The sequence below is a fragment of the Maylandia zebra genome, linkage group LG3 (assembly GCF_041146795.1).
Source record: "Maylandia zebra isolate NMK-2024a linkage group LG3, Mzebra_GT3a, whole genome shotgun sequence".
NCBI lineage: Eukaryota > Metazoa > Chordata > Actinopteri > Cichliformes > Cichlidae > Maylandia > Maylandia zebra.
This window is the reverse complement of record NC_135169.1, coordinates 41,132,941-41,156,019: the sequence shown is the minus strand read 5'-3', so window position 1 is coordinate 41,156,019 and position 23,079 is coordinate 41,132,941. Positions and strand designations below refer to the sequence as shown.

Genomic DNA, 23,079 nt, shown 5'->3' with positions numbered 1-23,079 from the left:
ACAGGACATCAGAATACCTTCTTCTTATCACTTAATAATGCAGAGTTCATCATATAGAAATAAAAAAACTAAAGTTGTGTGCTATTTGAACACCTTGCCTGCCTGCAGGACTAAAGGACTCCGTGAGAGACTCTCACCCTAGCAGCACCTGTCCCTGTCCTCCTCTTCAGTTCGCCTCAACATACGCTCGTCATATTTTGTGATATGATTTACTCTGAGGTGTTTGACAAGGTTAGTGATGTTGCCACAACCATACATGCCAACCCTCCCGATTTTTCCGGGAGAATCCCACCTTTCTCCAGATTTTCCACCCGGACAACAAAGTTGAAAAACCATATCGCAGAATTCATAGCGCGGCCCAGCCAATTCCAGTTTCCAACAATGACGGCAGCGACTTAGTTTTAATATCACTCTTATTTCTCTTTCTGGGTCGCAAAAAAACTTTTAACATATTTTCAGGTGAGAATGTAGCTGTGTAAACTTCAAATATCTGAGCCGACCGACACATCGTCTTCAAACCCCCGCGGTCTTTCGCTACTCGGGTTAAACATGATTTATAAGTCACTTTGATAACTTAAAAATGTTCTTGTTTGGCTTTTTCAGTGTTTTATTTGTTCGTGAGTAAATCGGTTTGGCTGAGATTAAAGTTATTAGATTAGATTAAATTAAATTCCATCCATCCATCCATCTTCATCCGCTTATCCGAGGTCGGGTCGCGGGGGTAGCAGCCTAAGCAAAGAGGTCCAGACCTCCCTCTCCCCAGCCACCTCCTCCAGCTTGTCCGGGGGAATACCAAGGCGTTCCCAGGCCAGCCGAGAGATATAATCTCTCCAGCGTGTCCTGGGTCTGCCCCGGGGCCTCCTCCCGGTGGGACGTGCCTGGAACACCTCGCCCAGGAGGCGCCCAGGGGGCATCCTTGTCAGATGCCCGAACCACCTCAGCTGGCTCCTTTCGATGTGGAGCAGCAGCTGCTCTACTCTAAGCCCCTCCCGGATGGCCGAACTTCTCACCCTATCTCTAAGGGAGAGGCCAGCCACCCTTCGGAGGAAGCTCATTTCCGCCGCTTGTATCCGCGATCTCGTTCTTTCGGTCACTACCCACAGCTCGTGGCCATAGGTGAGGGTAGGGACGTAGATCGACCGGTAAATTGAGAGCTTCGCTTTTACACTCAGCTCCCTCTTCACCACGACTGACCGGTGCAGCGTCCGCATTACTGCAGCCGCAGCCCCAATCCGTCTGTCGATCTCCAGCTCCCTTCTCCCATCACTCGCGAACAAGACCCCGAGATACTTGAACTCCTCCACTTGGGGCAGGAACTCATCCCCGACCCGGAGTGGGCACTCCACCCTTTTCCGGCTGAGAACCATGGCCTCAGATTTGGAGGTGCTGATCCTCATTCCCGCTGCGTTACACTCGGCTGCGAACCGCTCCAGTGCGAGCTGGAGGCCCTCACCCGATGAAGCCAACAGAACCACATCATCCGCATTAAATTAAATTAAACTTTATTATTCCCTCGGGAGGGTTCCTCCGGGGTTTTCACACAGCTGAATAAACGTCAAACAGAAAACTGATTAAACAGAAGAGTTTACGTCAGTGTCCGGTTATATTTTAGACAGCAAGGAGCAGACGGCAGAGTTTCACTCCACCGAGGGAGCTCGTGACGTACTACCCGGCTTTCTTTAGACCGCGAAGGCCGGTCCTCAGGTGGAAGCAGCCTCTGAATTTGGACACCCCCGCTGTTTCCGGGCCGGCCAATAATAACGGTGACATTTAACGTATTTTATCCGATAAATAAACCCTGTAAAATATATTTATCCGCCCAAACAGCCCTTTTGAATGTCTCCCTAATTCTGAGGTCTCAAGGTTGGCAAGTATGGCCACAACACCTCACTTTTTTTGCCACATTTATTGCAAACCACGGCTCAGCTGTTTGTGGAGGTAAAATACATCCGCACAATTACGCTCAGCCATTGTTGTGAGTGCGCACGCCAAGGGGCTGCGAGACATTTATACAGCCGTATTTCGCACATGACTATGAAAGGCGGAAGAGGAAGTAGTTCCTTTGAATGTAGGCAATCCGAATGTTATAGTTTTTTTCCACTGTGTTCCTGTTAATGATAAACTACAAATTTACTCTAAATTACTAAAATATCGATATTTTAATGTGAGAATCGATTCTAGAACATAAAAGATTGGTATCGGAGGAATCGATATTTCAGGATCGATCCGCACATCACTAGTATACAGTGTTTATAGCTTTTGGAAATTAACACAGAGCTGAGATTTTTCAAAATAGACTGCTGTGCCTGTCGATGATGGTTGTTAGTAGACTGTGATGATAAACGTAGAATATAAAATTATTATGAAAGAGTGGATTCATGGTGTCAGACAGCAGTTAAATGGGTTTTCACACTCTTAGCTTGCTGTGTTGGTAAAATCGGTTCTAATTGGCTAACTGAGCAGTTAACTGCTTACAAATTAACTTCCTAGGTTGGTTGCAAATACAGATGCACTGATTTCAGATTTAACAGATGATACTGACCTTTTCTGATCGTAATTGATTTTCCAAGATTATAACTGTTTATAAATTCACCTTTTCCACAATTTTCCTTGTGCGTTCTTTGATTGTTTGCTAATACTGAGCTTGCTAGCTCGTGGCTAGCTCTGTGCTCTTGCTAGCTTTAGCGTTATCCGCTTTTCCTTTATTAGTGTCTTTAAAATGTTCAGCTTGGTAAATGTTGTTTAAGTTTCTCCTTAGGTTTGTTGCTAAATACTTTTTCATGGTGGTCTCCTTGTGGTTTACTTTTAAAAACACTTGTCCTCACTCACAGCGAACAGCTGCTAACGTGTGGCAGTGAGTCTGGGTGCGAGTATTAGCCTGCCCCGCTGTGCATGTGCGTAAAACAGACTGGTACATAATTATATATTGTATGTGAGGTTGACAGCTGGTCACCGGTCAGGCCTGAGCACTGGAAATCATCCAATTCATGTCCTTGGCTATTCAGTCAGTGAATCTCTTAACACGTCCTCATCAGTTGGCGATCCATCTGTAAGACACAGAAATGTTTGTGCTGCAATGTAGTTACACAAACCTACTCATTTTGTAACAATCTATGATTCACAGTTAACCTGTTCATATACATACCATACCATCACGTACCACACACGTGCCGTCATCGGTTTAGACTTAAATTGGGGCTGTAAATTTTAAAATTAACATCATGTCATATTGAAAAAGAAACTAGCGACTGAGACACTTATCAGGAATTCTACTGAAGTTATGGATCAAGTGAGCAGATCTTTTTGCAGCCAGAGAAGGAACCCCCCCTTCTGGCCATTAGGAAAATTGCAAATTCAAAGCATTTCGGCATTAGCCTCTCAGACTGTAGCGGCATCTTTTACAACAATGAACCTTGAAGAGCAGCCTGTTAACTGTCCTTATTGTCAGAATTAGTTGGAGTATATGAACATGCTGCTTAACACACACTTCTTCTTCAGGCTATTTTCTTTTATTAAAAAATAAAAAATATTCATCAGAAGTTTTTTTAAAAAAAATCTAACTGTTATTTATGCGAGGAAGCTTGACAGGTCCTTTCTAACATGCTTAAATGTTCTGGGAAGTTGTGTATTGATCTCTTAATTAGTTTATCAAGTGATTAGTATTTGTATTCTAATAGAATAATTTGTTTTGCTTCTGGAAAACGAATATTTGGTAGATGTACAACAGTATAGCAATACATTAGTATCGTTACATCAGCATGATGTATAAATAAGATGTCATTTACCATTGTTAGCAGCCAATACTTTACTAGTACTGTATGTCACACCAAATGTTGAGAAACTAAGAAACAAATTTCAACCAAAACCTGGAAAAACAAAATCAGTATTGGCACTGAGCAGATTTTAATTTTAAATACTGGTATCCAGAGTTTCACAAATGTGCATCCTTAATATTTGCTGCTGTTCTGTTCTGTGGACTTTCAGTTGTTGATCAGCAAACTGAAAAAAGAGAAAAGAATAATGGATGCCTCCTTCAGAAAGAAAGTGAAAAACAAAATTACGGCTCTTACATAATCGAACAAAGCAAACCCTTTTAAACCCTTTGTTTATTCTGCAAATCCAGCTGAAACCAGTTCCACTGCTGACATTTCTGTTTCCTCAAATCATGCAACATACTGATTCATACCATAGAAGGTCTTTATATAAAGACAACATAAAAAAGATGCTCTGTCCGAGAGACCTCGGTGCTATTACACTACCCACTTTAGTATTTTCCATTAATTTTCATAGCTCCACTCATCGGCATGATAAGAGCTGATGGTCCAGTAAGTAGTCACAGGAAGTAGTCTGGCCTCCAGCTCCTTTTCAAACATGCACCTGGACCACTTTTGAATCTCCCCACAGTGTTTGAAATGTTTCAAAGATAATAGACGTTCCAGTCTCATTATGGTGTTGTTCGCTGATGTGTTTGGCCTTGTGTTCGATGTCATTTAAATCCCTCGCCTGTTTCTGTTGTTGGGAGCCTCTGCGAGTAGAGTTTGTGTAGGAGTAGCTAGGTACACTCAGAGGTAGAGCCCTTCAAATGGAAACGGCAAAACATTAACCGCAGTATGACTCAAGCTACCGCACTGAAATTTGTTCAAAACATCCTGAACTAGCAGTCTGATTTTTTTTTCTTTCTGTTTTTTGTGGACTAATAGCACCACGCAGTCTAAACTAACAAGTGATGGTTCATGTTCTCGTACTTTCCTGTGACATTTACACAAAGGGCGACAGAGATATCCAGTATCCTTCTTGTCGCTGGCCCCCTCTCCTCCCAGGCCTTCTGGTGTTTACAGAACTGAGTGGCTACTTTGGCCGACCACAGGGACAGCAGATGTCATTTTAAGGGGCAGCCATGCCACCGATCACCATGTTTGCTCACAGCCCCGTATGATTATAGGAAAAACACATTTTTATTTCTTTTATTTTTTTCTTGTAAACTGTAACTTTGTGTTTAACCAATCCTTCAGGTTCTGCTGAGCACACTGGCAACAAAGAAACATATTTAAACTAAACTCTATTAGCTCGAGCACCAGTTTGGAAATTGGTTTAATTAAAGTCATATCTGAGCAGTGCCCGTCTTCCTCCGCCTCAAAAAGACCTGCGGGAACTGTTTTTACTGTATTCATAGAGTCTCTGAGTCAAAGGCAAATCACTGTAAAATGGACTGTGTGCCAAAAGCACTTTGAGTGAATCTCATTATCTTTTTTTTCCAACCCATCTGCCACATGCACCATTTTTCACAGAGCTGCTCGTCGTGTTCAGAAGTGCTGGGTGATGTCACAATGTGACAGAGAATAGAGAGAACATTCGTTATGCACATGGTTCTTTAGTCCATTGATGAGTATCACAGTACTAAGTGAAAGCTAATGAGACATCCCCTAAGGAGTCAGTTAATATGTAGTTCTGGAATGTATTGTCTCTGTGAATTATTCTGAGTGAAAAGCAGACCTTCAGAAAAGACTTGACATTCCCTTTGTTAACATCTTTATGAAGTAAGGCCTAGCCTGCACTTTTTGGATGAATCTATACCGTCTCCCTGGGAAGATTATCTCAGAATGATATCTGAAAAGTGGCACTGCTTCTCATTAAGCCATGTGGCATGTAAAAGACAGAGCTATCCATATTCTCTGATATGCAAATGTACCCTCAGCTACTCTTGCAGGAGTAAATGAGGAGGAGGGTCACCTATGGAGTCTCTAGTTCCCTTTGGATTTCTCTTTTCTTTCTTATGTTATCAGCAGCGCGTAATCTCAGTCCTTTTCAAAGTCACCCCGTCATTATACAGTATTGGTTTTGCTGCTCGCTAAATTAGCATTTAAATTGAAAAGTGAAGCCACACCGGTGGGCTTTGGGCTGCGAGCTTGTTTTGCGTTTCCTGCCGTGGCGTGGTACTCGGTGCAGCAGTTTGTTCGCTGATATTAATCACTCGGTTCCCACAGGGCATGGTGACCAGTATTAAGAGGGTTCACTTAGAACTGGATTAATGAATAGCTTCCTGCTCGGAGGAGCTCAGCAGGTGCAGGAAAATAGGCTTAGCCTGAATGCGGAGTGACGTGGCTAGCAGTGGGACAACGGCAGTTCCTACTGACATCTGTAGAGCAACCGCAGGTGCTTGCTGTCACTCCTGGGTGCAGCGCTGGTTTGATCAATACTTAATTTGTCGCCATAATAATGCATAACACTTTGTACTGTTTGTTGAAAGGTAGGATAAGACGACAGAGAGGCAATGATCCAAAGCCAAAATGTTGAAGTATAGTTAGAGATGTGACTGTGTCTGTTTCATTTATGAAAAACGGCATTTTGCATTTACAAGTATTCAGATTCATCACAGGTCCCCATGATGGTGAAGAGAAAAGCATGACTTGCCACAAAATACAGTGCCATGCCCTTTTTTGGCAATAGACTATCAAGCATTAAAATTCACAATATGAGAGATGATTTCAGAGCCAGTGGCTGCAACAGGGTTTTTCCTGGCTCAAAATGGGCCTGCTGCGGGGCTGGCTGCATGAGAAAGCACAGTTTCATAAGTAGAATAAGTGAAATACCATTGGAAAATTTTATTACAAATATTTTTATTGCCATCCTGTTGATTTTATTTTAGGGAAAGGCCCAAATCCTCTTTGGGGCATGTTAAAATTATATAGAGGCAATGACAGTGTCTGGAGGAAAAGCCTCGTTGTGCTTTGCTTTGTTACCACTTTAATGGGCTTTGACCGGCTGATTCTTGCTTCTTCCACCTGATGGCAGCAGGTCCAAACAAACAAGCTTCTTGCAGTAAGATGGAAGAGGGAAAAAACAGAAGCTCAGTGATGATTCAGAATGTTAAAATGTGGCCCTGTCAGATTGCCATTGGCTAAAACCTCAAAGTAGTGAAAATGCCAGCAGATATAGGCAACTTATCTTCTGCCAAGTTCTGCTTGCTCAATAGTGCAAATCTAAACAGCGCTGAGCACAAACAAATCAATTTTAAGCATGTGTTGAAGCAGTTCAGGTAGATGATACTGATATGTCTTATTATATATTAGCTTCATTGATCATTTCAGACCTGTCCAGAATAAAAGTGCCTGATTTTCCAGTAATATTGGCAGAACAAAACAAAAAAAGAGACCTTTGATTTGACTGTGTTCTTTTGAAACACATGAGAAAGAAAATGTCTTCAACTACAACTTTGACTGCACAACCCATCTCATTATTGGGATCCAAATCACATCAGTTTGCAATTAACCATATTCTTTGAAGGTTACAGGCCACTGGGGCCTTCTTGTGTAATTTTTCCAAACAAATGGAAGACATTAATTTGTTTTAATGCCATGTTGCAGCGCTCTGCTTTGTCTGCAGATGGGAATTCAATTTTAACTTAATTTAACGTAAGGAAAGCACGTTTCTTCCCCCCACTGCATTTATGTTAAGAGGGGGGCTATACCTGCAGGTCCACTGATCACAGTTGTGATCACATTAGCTTAAATAGACTATTTGAATGCCTAATGTCTTGCTGAGCAAATGTGTACAAGCAGAATGGTTGAGTTTGTTTTGTTCTTCAGATATATCTGCACTACGTTGTGCTCATAGATTTGCCTTTGATTATTAGAAACTTCAGAGAAGAAATTAGTAAATCAAACAACCACTGCAGCATCTCTGAACACACAATACATCTAGGCTTGAAGCAGATGGCTACAGCAGCAGGACACCACGCTGAGTGCCACTCCTGTTAGCTATTAACAGGAAACCAAGGCTTTATTTCACATAGGCTCACCATAATTGGACAATACAAGATAAAAGAATCTGGTCTGATGAGTATTGATTTTCTGCTGTGACATTTGAATAGCAGGGTCACAATGAGGTGTAAACAGCATGAGCACATGTGTCCATCCTGACTTGTATCAAAGATTCAGGTTGATGGCGGTGTAATGGTGTGGGGGAAATTTTCTTGGCACACTTTGACTCCAACTAAGCATATTTAAATCCCACAGCTACCTGAGTACTATTGCTGACTATGACCAGGCCTATATAACCTCATTCTGATAGCTGTTAACAGCAGGATAGCGTGCCATGTCACAAAGTTCATATCATCTCAAACTGGTTTCGTGAACATGAGCTCAAATGAGTTGTGCTCAAGCGGCCTCCACAGTCGCCAGCAGTGTTGGTCAAGTTACTTGAAAAAAGTAATCAGTAACTAATTACTGATTACTTCCCCAAAAAAGTAATCCCGTTACTTTACTGATTACTTATTTTTAAAAGTAATTAATTACTTAGTTACTTTTTAAAAACACGATTTACAACCTGAAGAGGTGATAAAGCGATAGATCTGTCAGCCCAATTCTACTTTTTCTACATAATCCATCATACAAAATGTAATCAAATGGAAAAGTCTCTTTTTAAAACTTGTTTTATTAGTTTTAATCTTTTAACTTTATGCATCAAGCAAAAATTTAATTATATGCAACATTCTCTGACTGGAAGAAATTTGTTTAACATTTAAACCTATTTTCTGCACATTCCAGCACATAAAATAATTTTTCTTGTGTGTTTACACTCACTCTTTCAAAAAGATGCAAGTAAAATACAGCAGAAAATAAATAAAGTCAAAGACTCAGCGGTGCTTTTGCTCTATTTTCACCTGTAAAGCAGGAGTAGGGTAGGCGGAGGTTTACCCTGGTGCAGGTGTGCCGCGGTCAGTTGAAGAATCCGCGAGTTTCTCTGTGAGTTTCCCATTATGTCGTTGCGCACTCGGTGCTTGCTTGGAAGTTTAGGGTTTTTTTTCGCTGTAAAAAGAAGTTTTCTTCCCACGCACAACGGACGCTAATGTTTTTGTCACTTTTTGTGGAATCAAACTCAAAATAAGGTCAGTACTTCCACGCTTTAAACGCTGCACACTAATACTCTCACCGCACTCGATATATGATGCACTGTTGATCTGCACACAGCTGTTGTCACGAACGGCGCACTCGCTTACGTCACTGTCGTGAGACATTCTTGCAAAAAATCACGGTTTTAGTAACGCAGTAACGCAGTAACGCAGTAACGCAGCGTTCCTACGGGAAAGTAACGGCAATCTAATTACCATTTTTGCAATAGTAATCCCTTACTTTACTCGTTACTTGAAAAAAGTAATTGGATTACGCATTACTGCCCATCTCTGGTCGCCAGATCTCAGTCCAATAGGGCTCCTTTGGAATGTGGAGGAACAAGAGATTCACATCATGGAGGTGAAGCCAATAAATCTGCATCAACTGTGTGATGCTATCGTGTCAATGTGGACCAAAATCTTCCAGGAATGTTTCCAACACCTTGTTGAATGTGTGCCATGAAAAATTAAGCTAGTTCTGAAAGCAAAAGGAGGTCCAATCGGGTATTAGCAAGAACAAAGTGTCTAGGGAGTGTATATATTGCAGTATGGCACTATATTAAGGAGTGTAATATATTTTATTCAAAAGTCATCAATATCTATTTGTTACGCCCAAGATTTCCTATGTGTTGGTATTTTCACACATGAGACATGTCAAGATTGATCGACACCAGGAATAAACTAAAATAGAATCAGTATTCCTTTAATAATAACATGTGACTGTTTTCCAGGAAGAATCTGCGCAGGCATAAAGGAATTCAGCTTTGTTTTCAAATATCAGCACTAAATCATTTTTCCCTGTTTGTGTAATGTTGTAATTATAATTATCACAATTTCCAGCGGGTACGGCTCACTGCCTTTTTATGGCTTTAGACTGATGCACTGCTCATGTGATGCTCCGTGTATTTCTCCTGTAGCGGTTTTGTCAGTTTGCAGGTGCTGCAGACGCCCTCTGCCCCCTACAGTACAGTGCATGCTCCATCCAACACAGCACAATCCTCTGCAGTGGCAATTACCTTCATCACCAATCATACACTGATTGATCCCGCACACTGTGTGCTGATGACACGCACAGACCTTGATTATTTTCATTACCATTAGCCGAGGGCCTTGATTACACCCTGAGCAACGTTTTTGAGGTGATTGGAGAGCTGAGATGCTGAGAAGTGGAGGCATAATCTTTGCGATTAGGTTGTGGTCTGATATTAGTATTTGAAAGAACAAAAAAAGGAGCAAAATCTTATTGAATTCCAGATTAAAACACTTTCTTTTTCTTCATGTCGGGGTACAACTTTTGCCACTGAGGCTTCTGTCACACCTTCTTTTCACCTTTACAGCCCCTGTTCTCTGAGAGCTACACAGTTACCATGTATGTGTGTGCACTCTAGTGCACACACATACATGCACACACAAACACACAAGACCTGGGAGCTATATTTGGCTCTTACCCAGCTGCCACAAATAAAGGAAAGTAAGTGATAGTGGGATAAACGAGCTGCCCAATAGCATGCGCAGCAGAGAGCGGTTGTTTCCATGGCAAAACAGCGTCCTAACAATTCATTTGAGCCAACGGGCTGCGAAGATTAAATGTGGAAATGATCACTCCCATCCATGAGAGGGTGTGTAAGGGACCTTATCTCTGGAGCAGCTTTTAATTATAAACTACCATGTCACTTTTTTTCCTAATTAAACATGCAAAAAGTGCCTAGGCAGGATCATATTTCTGCGGTTCTGCACCAGGCAGTTGTGACTATTGCTCTGAATGGAAAGAACTATTTCACTTTTTGGCTCATCTTGAAAATCTGACAGAAGCTGCTTGCTCCTTTCATCAGTTTTTAGCAGCTTGATGCCCTAAGTTTGCATGACCTATTTTAAAAACACATTCAGGTCACACTATGAATTGTGGAATTCACTCACTGTTAGTGAAGGAATTGGGCTGTTTTCTGGCTTAATAAGTAATATCGTATATTGATAAATAGGGAAACGATACAAACAATATCAACAACTATGAACTGAGAGAATCAGGAGACACCAGATGATTACTTTACTCTGACCTCATTGACTGCTGACCGCAGTCAGAAACCTCAAAGCCCTCTCATCTGCAGTGTTGTCTTTCTCCCTGACCTCTCGCTTATCATCCGTCCCTTATAGTTTTGCTCTTTATTTAAAGTCTAGGTGACGGTGAGGTCAGACACATGTTGTTTTTTTTGTTGTTTTTTTCACGAGCTGACATTTTACACTCATCAGTCCTCCTGCCATCTTTCTCTGGTGTCTCGCCTCAATCAACGATGCTATTAGTTCCTTAACAGAGTTTGAAAAAAAGAAAAGACGGAAAACATTTTCACATCATCACTTGAGTGATTTGCAGTCTTCTTCTGTCAAGACAATCACTAGAGTGATTTGCCATGATTTTCAGACAATCACTCTGGGTTAAGCTGATTTTGAGTTTTCAACCTGCTTTTCCTGCTTTTGATTAGTTGAGCTTGTCAGTATCACATTTCACTCGATTGTGGCAAGTATTTTTGATTTGTCAATGCCTTGATTAAGCCTGATATCACCTCTAATTTACACAGGTGTTTTGGATAGTCCTTTATAATTAATTATTAAACTACTGAATTAATTTGTTCAGGGAAAGGGAAAAAAGAGTAAAATCGCGCAAATTCGATACTTATAGAAAAGTTTTGTCTATTAAAGACAGTCGCATAAATGATTGCAGCATGGGTTAGAAAGCGAAGCACACTGTGGCCGTGTTCATCGTTCTATCATGCTATCTTTTTCGTAAGTGGCATTTAAGAAAGGTCAAGACCTTCTGTCACAATCTGCAGATTATGCAGACTGTGTAAAAGTCGAGGACCCAAAACACAGACTCGAAAGGCAGGCGGGGTTATACAAAAGGCAAGACGTTTAATTAGGCTGTTGCAAAAGTCCATAAAGGAAAACATGAAATCCAAAGGGCAAAGCGAAAAACAAAGTCCAAAATGGAAAAGCAAACTATAGCCAGAGGCACACGACGAGAGCAAACACATGTGGCAGGTACACAACCACAGAGACAAAGAACTATTTATGGTTTACACAACGGTTTAATCAGGGGACTGGGCACAGAAGGGTAACAAGAAGCAAGTGAAACCAATGAGAATAATGAGTAAATACAAGACACAGGAAACAGATGACTGCCAAAACAGGAAGTAATAGACAAATGAAAGTATTACACACACAAATATACAAATCAACTCTGCATGAGGGGAAACACTGGGGATGGCTGGGAAACATGTTAAAGAGACTTGTAAAAAAACAAACAAAACAAGAGCATGAAAGTAACTAACAGTAACTAATCCACAAAAACTCTAAATTTTTAATTAAATTCAGTTTTATTTATATGGTGCCAAATCACAACAATGGTCACCTCATAGTGTTTTAAGTAAAGACACTACAATAATGGAGCGAAACCCCAACAATCGGGCGACTCTGTGTGAGAAATTACATGCAGGGTTAATCTCCTTTGTAACCCAACATTTCAAACTGTGAGAATTAGGTTATGGCCACTTTGACTGGGTGTCAGTGACAGTGTCACTGTCTGCAGAGACACTGAAGTCAGTGATTTGAGACTTCTTGACTTGTGTTACTGGAACCTTTTACAAGGTCTGCACTAGTATTGATATTTGTCTGTGCAACACAACCACAGTTGACGGTTGCAGCCTGATAATGCTAGCTAGCATTAGCTGGTAAATAGTTGAGCCTTCAAAACAGAACAGAGCAAAGCAACCTACCTTTTTTTGTATGTAGTCTATTGTTGAAGCTTATAGAAATGAGTGTTAATGATTAAATTAGCCATCCATCGTGTTTGTGTGTAAAATTAGGATTATGTTGACAGGTAACGATTGTCTCTCGTGCATTAGCAAGAAAAAGTGTATAAAAATGTGAGCACACCTAAACGTAATCAGTGCTTCACATCCCACAGCAACTGGTGGCTCACCGTCTCTCCTCATTCTTTTACCCTTCTGTCTGTTATTTATCTTTGTCACAACGATCAGGTTCATCCCTTCTCCTCGCCCTTCCCTCCTTGCCTCTTTTTCCATTTCCTCACGCCCCCTCATCTTTAGCGTTGCCACTCTATCCCCCCCCCTTTCTTTTCCACGTGCTTCTTCTCCCCCTTCCTCCCTCCCTGACTTGTGCCGGTTTCTCATCAGAGCCAGAGATGCAGGGCTCTTAAGTGGAGTTAAATGGCCTGCTGACAGTGCTGAACACTGAGCTCTGCATCGTTGGCCATGGGCACCCTATGACCTGTCCGACATGTTGACTATGAACTTGGAGGGACTGGAAATGATCGCCGTGCTCGTGGTTGTGGTCCTGTTCGTTAAGGTGCTGGAGCAGTTTGGTTTGTTGGAATCTGGCTATGATGGTAAGGGAACAGCTAAATCATTTCTGTCCTGGCATTCAACCACTTGTTGCTGAAAGTTTGTAAAAGCAGAGTGTAGTTTATTACAGTAAGACTACCTGCTGTGCAACAGTGGAGGTCCTCTTACATAGATTTTAAAAATGTTGACATGTTTGTGTTTTGATGGTTAAAACGTGTGATAGTGGACACTGAGCAATATACAATACAAGTCTGACTCCTTTTGCAAATGTCCTGAAAATAGACCTAATGCTACAGGCTGAGTGTGAGCCTTAGAGGCTCAGATGGATGTTACTGTCTCCTCGCTGTGTGATTGTGCTCTGTGGACTTTATAAGGTCAACTTTGTTGTCTGTTGCTCGTCAAACGGAAGTCCTCGACAGCCTCTGCGTCCGCCCTTCAAGCTATTTTAATTGAATATGTTGCATCTCTCTGAGTCACCTGACTTTGCCGCTAATTGGTTTAACAGTCGTGATGACTCACACATCACACACATCCAAATATTATAATTTGACTGTATTCCTTTTCATTGCGTCTCAGTGTAATTTTAGGATTTCATTTTACACCCGGTAGTCTTTGTGGGTTCTTGACATTTGCGCCTCCACTTTGATGGTTTGTTTATTAAATTGAAATTAAATTTAATTGGGCGTGAAAGCCTGCATCATCTGTGGGTCGTTTAACTTATTTATCCAAATGAGAGAGAGAGAGACAGAGAGAGAGATGATGATGATGAGGACTGGATTTCATTCTGGTGCTGAGAACCTGGAATTTATAGTTGGGGCTTTAAACTGCCACAGTGACATTTGCTTTTCTCTCATTAGCTGGAAACGTAAAGGGTTCAAATCCAGATGAAATCCTGTTCTTTGTCATTTTAAGGATGAAAGGTTTTCACTAATTCAGGTACTGAAGTAGAAAAGCAGTGATTTATATTCATCTGAATTTTTCTTGTTGGTTGCGGCTACTCTCAAAGATGCCTTTGCTTCATGATTCATTTTGTTTTTGGTGTTCGCTTTCTCCTGGCTTAGGAGGGAACAATGATTGAACCCTCGCCCACTGGAGATTTGTCAAGGTGCCATGCTGAATCTTTCCCACCAAAGTGTGAATCTAATATTGAGGAGCTGGGTCTCTCCGGCACAGAAGACCACCTGTTGTTTATGAGCTCCACTTACTGTACAGGCTGCCAAGCTGTTTGCCTTATGGCTGCGAAAGGCAAACATCTTCAGACCAGCCAGGATAAAAGCAGTCGGTTGCCAGTGTTGGACCAATGTTTGCCAACGTTTGACAATTCAAAATTAAAAGCACTTGCTCGTTCCACTTGTACTTTTAATGTTCCCTCCATGTTTTTCATGACACGAACACCCGGTTGAAGCACGCCAACAGCAACAGTCACATTCACACGTGGGACTGTGAGAAAATCCCATTTATGTCCCATGCAGTTTGTTTGTGGTCGATACTGAACTCAACCAATCAGAAGAAAGAATGTATTTTTAGGTTTGTTAAAGAAACGTGGAGATGATTTATGTCACCAAAAATCAAATTCAGGGATATGACTTTAAAATAACTTTAAAACCAGCAGGTAGATAGTCAAACTCATCCCATATTTTTGTGTCCACGCTTACTGCAGCTGCTGCTCTTGTAATGCTACTTATGTGTAAGCTGCTCTTTCTAACATGTTTCAATCGTTACCCTTCAACAGCTGCTAAATTAAAGCACTTTGAAATCGGATGATTCCATACACCCTCTACTAAAAGTCTGCTATGAAAATTATTGTCATAAAAGCAAAGAAGTGTCCCGTATGAGTGCCTTTTCAAAGGTCCAACCAAAACAAAGGACTTGATTTTTTTTTAACTTGACATGCTCTCTCCAAAACCAAGCCAACAATAAACCAGGAAATATATCAGGAATTTGTAGAGCTGATTATTACTCTGTGGCACTCTCCCACTTGATGGTTTTTGGATAAAAATAGACTCGCAACACAGCCAGACCCAAATGGCTCTTTTCAGTGTCTGTGCCTCTCTTCAGTGGTGTGACAGTGAGTGACAGCGGTGTGTCACCAGTGCAGTGGGACGTGACAGCTGACAAGGGCAGCCATTTACATGGCTGCTGCTGAAGGTGTGGCTTTCATCAGCTGTGACTCTGTAAACACACTGCCAGTACATGCTGCCATAGCCATTACCGTGTGTAAATTAGACTCTTAGACTTCAGGAGGACAAATTATTTTCATGTGTTGGATGGAATAATGTATGCTCTCACCTTCATTGAACACAGTGCACCCCTCATGCCACAGGTCTCACCTGCTGGGTTGGCAGACTGTGTCCCAAGATTATAAGATTTACAGTGTACATGTTGTTTATTGAAGCAAGAGAGAATACATGTGTGAATAAGAGGGAGACAGGAAGGGCTGGTGAAGGTAGGTAAGTTTAAATACCTGGCATCAACCATCCAGAGCAACTGATGATGCGTAAGAGACAGAAAGATGTATGATGTATGATTTGGAGACAGCGGCACAAACAGAAAGACGGAAGCAGAGCTGAAGATGTTAAGGGTTCATCAGAGGAACAGCTCAGGTTGAGCAGTTTGGAGACAAAGTTCGAGAGGCAAGACTGAGTTAGTTTGGACATGTACAGAGGAGGGATAGTGGGTATACTGCTCAAAGGATGTTGAAGACAGAGCTGCCAGTTATGAGGAAAAGAGGAAGACCACAGGGATGTAGTGAAGGAGGACATGGAGAGGGTTGGTGTGACAGAGGAGGATGCTAGAGATGGTGAATGGTGCAGATAGGCGCTGTAGCGACCCCTGAAGGCAGCAGCTAAAAGAAGAACAAAAGTGCACATGTTATTTATTAATGCTATCTATCTATCCTATCTATCCTATCTATCTATCCTATCTATCTATAGAGGAAACTACTCTGGTCTATAGTGAATGAATAATGGAGAGGACATGTATTTGCATCCTAATAATATTTGCTAAGCGAGTGCTCTGATGTGCTTGGCTGCATTATAAAACATGATTTCTTGGAGTCGAACGAACACAGTACTGTGTTTGGGGAAAAAAATACATAAAGATGCTTAATCACTGGCATTCAAGCTGCCATGACACGGCTTTTAGATATAATGTGTTTTGTTTATGTGTGTTTTTTATTACATTGTGTAGCTTTTATTACAATGGTTTTGTGTACCAGAGAATCTGTCAACATAACAAACACAGAACAGTTATTATTGTACATTATTTGTATGTTTACACCACTGTGAGTAGTTCCAGTCCATTAAAAAGCCCATAACTGTTCTCTGCGATAAGCTCACATTTTTAATGTGGTTTTACAGTTGAACTTATGTAAAAAATGTTCTCTTTGACGTGCATGTTTAGCAGATGTGCCACCAGAGGGAACCAGAGTTTACAGTCAGCCTCACCACTCAGTACTAATGAGTCCAGGATTGGGAGCTAGAGGCAAAGCCAGGTTCTCTAATAAAAACAAACCAGTATCTATCAGGCGGATTCAGTTTTCCAGCAGTTCCAGCTGTGTGATTTAATGGGCAGTAATTGGTAAGAAGAACATAAATTGTCTTATCTTGCACTTGCACACCAACCTAACAAAGTGCAGCGCAACCATATAAATGCTAGTAATGTAGTAAGTGGGTGCAGTAATAAAGCTCTGTAGATAGAAAATGAAACACCAGGAGGGCACTTAAACTCAAATTGAAACCAAATGTAAAACCTAAAGTAGCACACTACAGTGTGAGTTTTAAACAAAATACAAAGCATTTAAATATTGTTAGAACAGCACATGTGGATGTGACAGTTATTAACTTTTAAAATGTGGGCACAAAGCAAAGGGAGGCTCATGTTTGTATAGAGCACATTAAATAAAGTGGAATATGTAAGATTTCTCTCTCTTTTTAAAAAAACATTTAGTCCCCTTCATAGCATGAGTAATGTGCTCCTTATTGCCTTCATCTTACTTTCTCGACATATTTTTCACAAATCTAGTCCTATATTATTCAGTGGAGGAATATTAAAAAATCTGCAATTTATTATAATTTTGGATAATAGCCCAGAGCCTCAGACAGGTATGAGAGAAATATTGTTGTGTCTTGTGTCTTTCTGCTGAATTAAACTCTGTTAGGGATGATTCCACAGGCTTCAGTTTTACTCTGCCATCAATCTCTGCAATGAGAGAGCTACTAATGATTGATTCGGAAAATCATGAACGTATGATGCTTTCATTTGTTTTGGGGATCATCCTGCAGGCACATTTGTAAAAGGGAAGATGAGGTTTAAGCTTTTTTTGGAGCTGAGCTGTATGTAGAAACAAATGCTTCTAAGTGCTGGAATCTGTATGGCCTCCATGAGGAAACAAAGTATAATCTCATGTTCCTCTTGAAAATCTACTTTTTCCAACTAAAAGCCTTAAGCTTGGTCTTTGGTTTTGGAACCTGTTCACATATTAAGGAAAAGTAGAGTTAAGCCTTTTTGGAGCATGCAGAACATTTAGAAATCACCTCTCCTTCCTTTTACGTAGACGTTTTAGAACATGGAACCTTTACTCATCCAGTTGGTAAATCTCATTGTGCATCTGCAAGCCTCTTTGCAACCCACCTCCACCCTAGCTCCTCCTTTCACACATTTGTGTTTGAATGTTTATATCTGTTTGTTCCGTGTTTGGGTTTTGCTTTTGGTTGATTCAATTCAATTGTTTGTATATAGCGTCAAATCACAACAACAGTTGCCTCAAAGTGCTTTACATTGTAAGATAACGACCCGTTAATAACAGATGCATAACGTCAACAATCAGACTACTCCCTATGAGCAAGCAATTGGCAACGGGAGGAAGGAAAAACTCCCTTTTAACAGGAAGAAACCTCCAGCAGGACCAGGATTATGGAGGGGCAGCCATCTGCAGGGGTTTGGGGTAAGGAGAGGGAGACGTTGTGGGAAATAGTCCGAGTTTATGCTCATGTTTTGTAAAATTATGAATTGATTCCAACAATAACATGAGGAAAAGCTCATTATCACACTGAAATGTTAATAAATTATAGTGGACTGTGCACAGTGTAGAACTGTATGAAGGGGATTATATTCAGTGCAATCATTACATGCTTGCCTTCAGGCATTGATAAAAGCCTCATGATAAATGTTAAAGCTAAATCAAGTTTTATTCCCTAATACACACAAGCCATTTCGTTAACAGATTGGCACAATTATTTTATAATAGGAAATTAAAGCAAGTTAAGAAAAATTTGGTTGCAGTATACTGTAACAAGATTATAGTGCTAACTCGGATTATGGTTTTACCAAAATATAGCAGATATAGTGGTCTTGTTGCTTATTTAGCCTTTTTATTCCCAGAAATGACGAATAAGCTCATGAAAAATGCAGACTAACTGCACTTTCATGTTGTTGTTGTGGCAGTTTTCTCAGTTTGTGCATTCTCACATAATTTTACCACCTCCTAATATAACGCAGTACCTGCTTGTGGTGCTATTTATTGTTGTGCCACTGTGACAGCCCACTGTTATCAGGAAATTCTTCAGCAATGAACTCCGGTTCATGTTCGCCCGTGATATTAAATCGCTCGCTATGCACGATGAACATTTTTTTGATTTGTAAGTGTATCTCTGGGTTCGATAAAACATTATTCTACTGGATGCTCCGCTGCTAAATGATATCTGATCTGTGGACCAAACAGCTTTCATAAATTATTTCCTCACATTTAATACTGTTATGGCAGGGGATGTCTCGACACAATTAACTAGAAATGAAGCTGTATTGAATACCAGAATATTTAGCAGTGCGAGATTATTAACACCTCAACCAAACTTCGCCTCAGGAGATCCCCTTGCTTGGAATATTAAGTGGATATGTTTATTTAATACAGATATTTTTTCATTAGATACTTTATGGCATAATTATTTTATCCTGGCTTTCAGGGCAAAAGTAAATTGTTTGTATTTGTTTTTTCCTAATTGGAGAATCAGGAATATGATAAATCATGCATGCCCTGCAGCATGCAGCAGTGCAAAGATGGTTTTAAGCATCCCTAGCCAGAGTTGTCTCTACCGAACTCACAACGCAGGATATGAGATTTATTGGGACTCATTTATCAGAGTTTATTTCTAATTACAGGTGAATGAAGTTACACTTTGAAGCAAACACGGGAATTAGTCCCGGAGTGTCAGCCAGTTAAGTTTACACGACTGAAAGAAGAGGAGGAAATAAAAGCATTAACCTGAAATTCAGTAGCTCAGTCTCCTCATTCTGTCTTGCTGTTGAATATAAACTGGGTTCACGTGTTTTTGCTTTGATACGATCCATCAAATCAGTGTCTGTTTGAGTAGCAAACTCAGCAGTACTATAAATATTTGATTTGGCGCTTAATAGCTTCAACACAATGCGTGCTCTCTATAACCCAGAAAGTTTAGTATTTGCAGTGCTTTGACACAATAGCTCATGCACTACTCATCACTTTTCCACATCCTGCTAAATAAATTTATACCCACGTTGATGATTCCTTTTAGGAACAGCCTTCTATATCGATTTCCTCTCAGCATCTTTTTCTTTCTGCTGAACTGTGCTCGTCATATCTCATCCTTTGGACAGTGGCTCCAGCCGTCCTGTATTCTGTCTGCCATTTTATGCCACCCTTGGTCTCTTTTTACTGTTCCTGCTAATGCATGTTCTCCATCGACCTTTGCACTCGAAGCTCAGCTTGACTGGCACTTTGCTGCTGCTGAAAGGATGGTGCATCATAAATCAGATGACAGGCTGGCTGTGCAAAGACAACTCGAGTCCTGCTCTTTGGCCTCACGTGTTGTCCACAGTGAGCCAACAGATAGCCGCGCAGGAGCTAATATTGCAGAGGTACAGAAAGGAGGAGTTCAATGTTATCTCCTGTAGCACGCTGTCTGGATCTTTGTATTACTGTCCACCTGCAGACAATACCTTTGACCTTTCCCTTCACTACAACTAATCATGTGGAATGAATTGGGAGTTTGATAAAGATCTAGTGGTTCTGCTGTAGAGAGAGATGGCTGCCGTTTTGTTGAGAAAATGAATGTCTTTCATTTATAGGCTTATTGCCTCCAAAGGGAATTTCCGACCCATCACTCAACACGTTGCCTTTTCTTTTATTGTGCTTTTGTTTCTTGGAGCTAAATTTCAGCATCCTTTATGATCTGGTTGGTCAAGTATTTGAGCAATTTGTAGGTCTTTCTCCCTTTCTTCCTTATTTGACACCATGCTATGGATAGAATTAGCATTTTTTCGTTTTTTTGCATGGAAACACGGTGAAACATGCAATCCACTAAAATGCAAAAGCGTATAACAAGTAAGGTTTGCTTTCTGAATTGGCTCATTACCTTTAAAAGTAAGGGCTTCCTGGGGCATGTTTGTAACTTTCAGAGTTGGTGAATTGGACCGGACAGAACTGATTCAGGTGGGGAAATGGGGGAGGACGAGCGTATGTGTTTACTAGCCATCCAACCTTGAATGATGAGGCATCGCCATAGCACAGCAGATGTAGTTGGTAGCGGAAAACGCATTTCCTGTGAATGTCGCTGAGGCCACACGCACCCATATTTCAGAAAATAACCAAAAAGCCCGACTCACATACCTGCAGTAGTAAAAAAAGACAAGGTAGATTGATGGTGTCTCCACATACACAGATGTATTTTTGCCACCACCCAACAACTCAGAATGATGATAAAGACAGTTTCTCTTGTTCATGTGCTGCATGTGTAACAGTGCTCAGTACAGCAGTGCACATCATCACGCCACATCGCAGCTCTGCATTTCTTTCTAAATAAAAAGCTCAAACATACCATCTCTAAAATAGAACAATGTTACTACAGTCATATTACATCAGTTGTTGAGTAATTTAACTTGACATTTACAAAAAGACATAAAACAAGTAATAAGGTCCAGATCAAAAAACAAACTACAGCCCATAGGAAATGCATCAGATCCCAGAGTATTCATTTCTTGCATTTCCTTTAGGTAGATGTGAGCTTACAGTATTGTGCAAAAACTCTTTTGCCCCCCCCTCCCCCATTTCTTCATATCTTGCTCGGAAAATTGGTGCATCGATTTACTGAAATTTCCAAATAAAAAATGGAGATACTATATGTAAGTTAAAACAAAGTTGTTCAATTTTTATGAGCTTGAAATTCAATTTTTGGTATGACCACCTCTATTCTACAACATTGTCTGAACCCTCCTATACAAGGTTTCTTGTGGATTCTTTAACTCTTTCTCCTATAAAGACAAGCTTTTATTAGATAAGAGATTTGATAGACTTCAGGAATAGTTCTCCAGTCTTCTTGAAGGACACTCAAAGCGATTCTTTGGATGTTGGCTGCCTTTTTTTCTGTCAAGATGATCCCACACTGCCTCACTAATGCTGAAGTCCGGGGTCTGGGGAGGTCAATCCATGACTGATAGTGTTCCATTGTGTGTTTTTCTAACCAGGTATGCTTTTACTGCCTTGGCAGTGTGTTTGGAATAATCGTCATGCTGAAAAATGAAGATGTTGCCAATCAGGCACTTTCCAGATAGTATTGCATGGTGGATCAAAATCTATGGTACTTTTCTACATTCAAAACTTCATCAATTTTGTCCAACAACACTGACTGAAATAGAGCCAGAAACCACGACAGTGTCTCCACCGTGTTTTACAGATGGCTGCAGACACTCACTGCTGTACTTCTGTCTTGAACTCTTATTGATGCATTGACAACAAAGATCTGTTCCCACTGATTTTCAGTCCAGTTCTTGTGTAATCTGGCATACCTCAGCAATTTTCCATGTATTGCTTTCTTAAGAATGGCTTCTTGACATCCACGCCTCCACTGAAAGAATTTCTAATAAGGCTTCAATGACCTGCAGCTGGATCAAGTGAAGGGCCTGGAGCCTGGAGAACTATTGGTCAAGCACTCTAAAAAAGAAGGCAAAATATAAAGAAATGAGGGGTGGCTCAAGAGTTTTGCATAATACTGTAACATGAAATTCTGTACACTATTCATGCACTTGCTGACTTGTTGAATTCTTGCTGAATATCACATAAATACACATTTATTTGAGTCCTGGATTATACTCAGTAGACAGAATGAATTGTCACTTCCTATATATAGTCTGAAACAGTCATTTTTGTCTTCCCTACAGTTACAATGTGTATGCAGAGGTTGAAAGGGTTAAATATTGCAAATTTCTATAAATGCATGCATGCGCACGCACCTTGCAGAGTGTGCTTTCTACAAACTAAGTCCTCAATATCAGTCACCCCACGGCACTCCATGGTTGATTGCACAAGCTGCTTCACTGAGGGTTTCCCTGGTTCACGGCTCATAATTGTCTACCCTTTCACAGGCGCTGCCTCTGTAAATATGACAGCCTGATTTTAATGTGCCTTGGAACACATAACCCAAACACTAACGCTGCTCTGCATGCCTGAGCAAATCACTGCAGGTGTCACCTAATTATATCATCCGCTTGTTCTCTAAGCTGATCTGTAAACAGCGGGACAATCTCATCTTCGCCTCTTTTCCCATCCACCGATCGGTGTAGCTTTGATTGATGACGGTTACATCGAAGCCAGTTTCTCTGCTGTTGGTCTTGTATTTTCACCAAGGCTCACCGTGTGCTTAAGAAAGATAACACGTGTCCAGTTTTTAATGGGAATTTTGTTCTTGGGGGCCTGTTTGGTATGCATACGCAGTGACTGTGCGGGGGAAAAAAGGGTAAAATCTTTTAAGAAAAAAACCTCACATAGGCTACTGTTTAGTTTTAGTCCATTTGGCTGGTGCA

The 23,079-nt window shown here is 40.9% G+C and overlaps 1 protein-coding gene across 5 annotated transcripts in view; it reads left to right on the top strand.

The window, feature by feature from the left end:
* Window positions 1-23,079, top strand: part of kcnip4a (potassium voltage-gated channel interacting protein 4a) — a 161,045-nt gene that overhangs the window by 93,284 nt on the left and 44,682 nt on the right. The gene's annotated exons all lie outside the window — the stretch shown is intronic.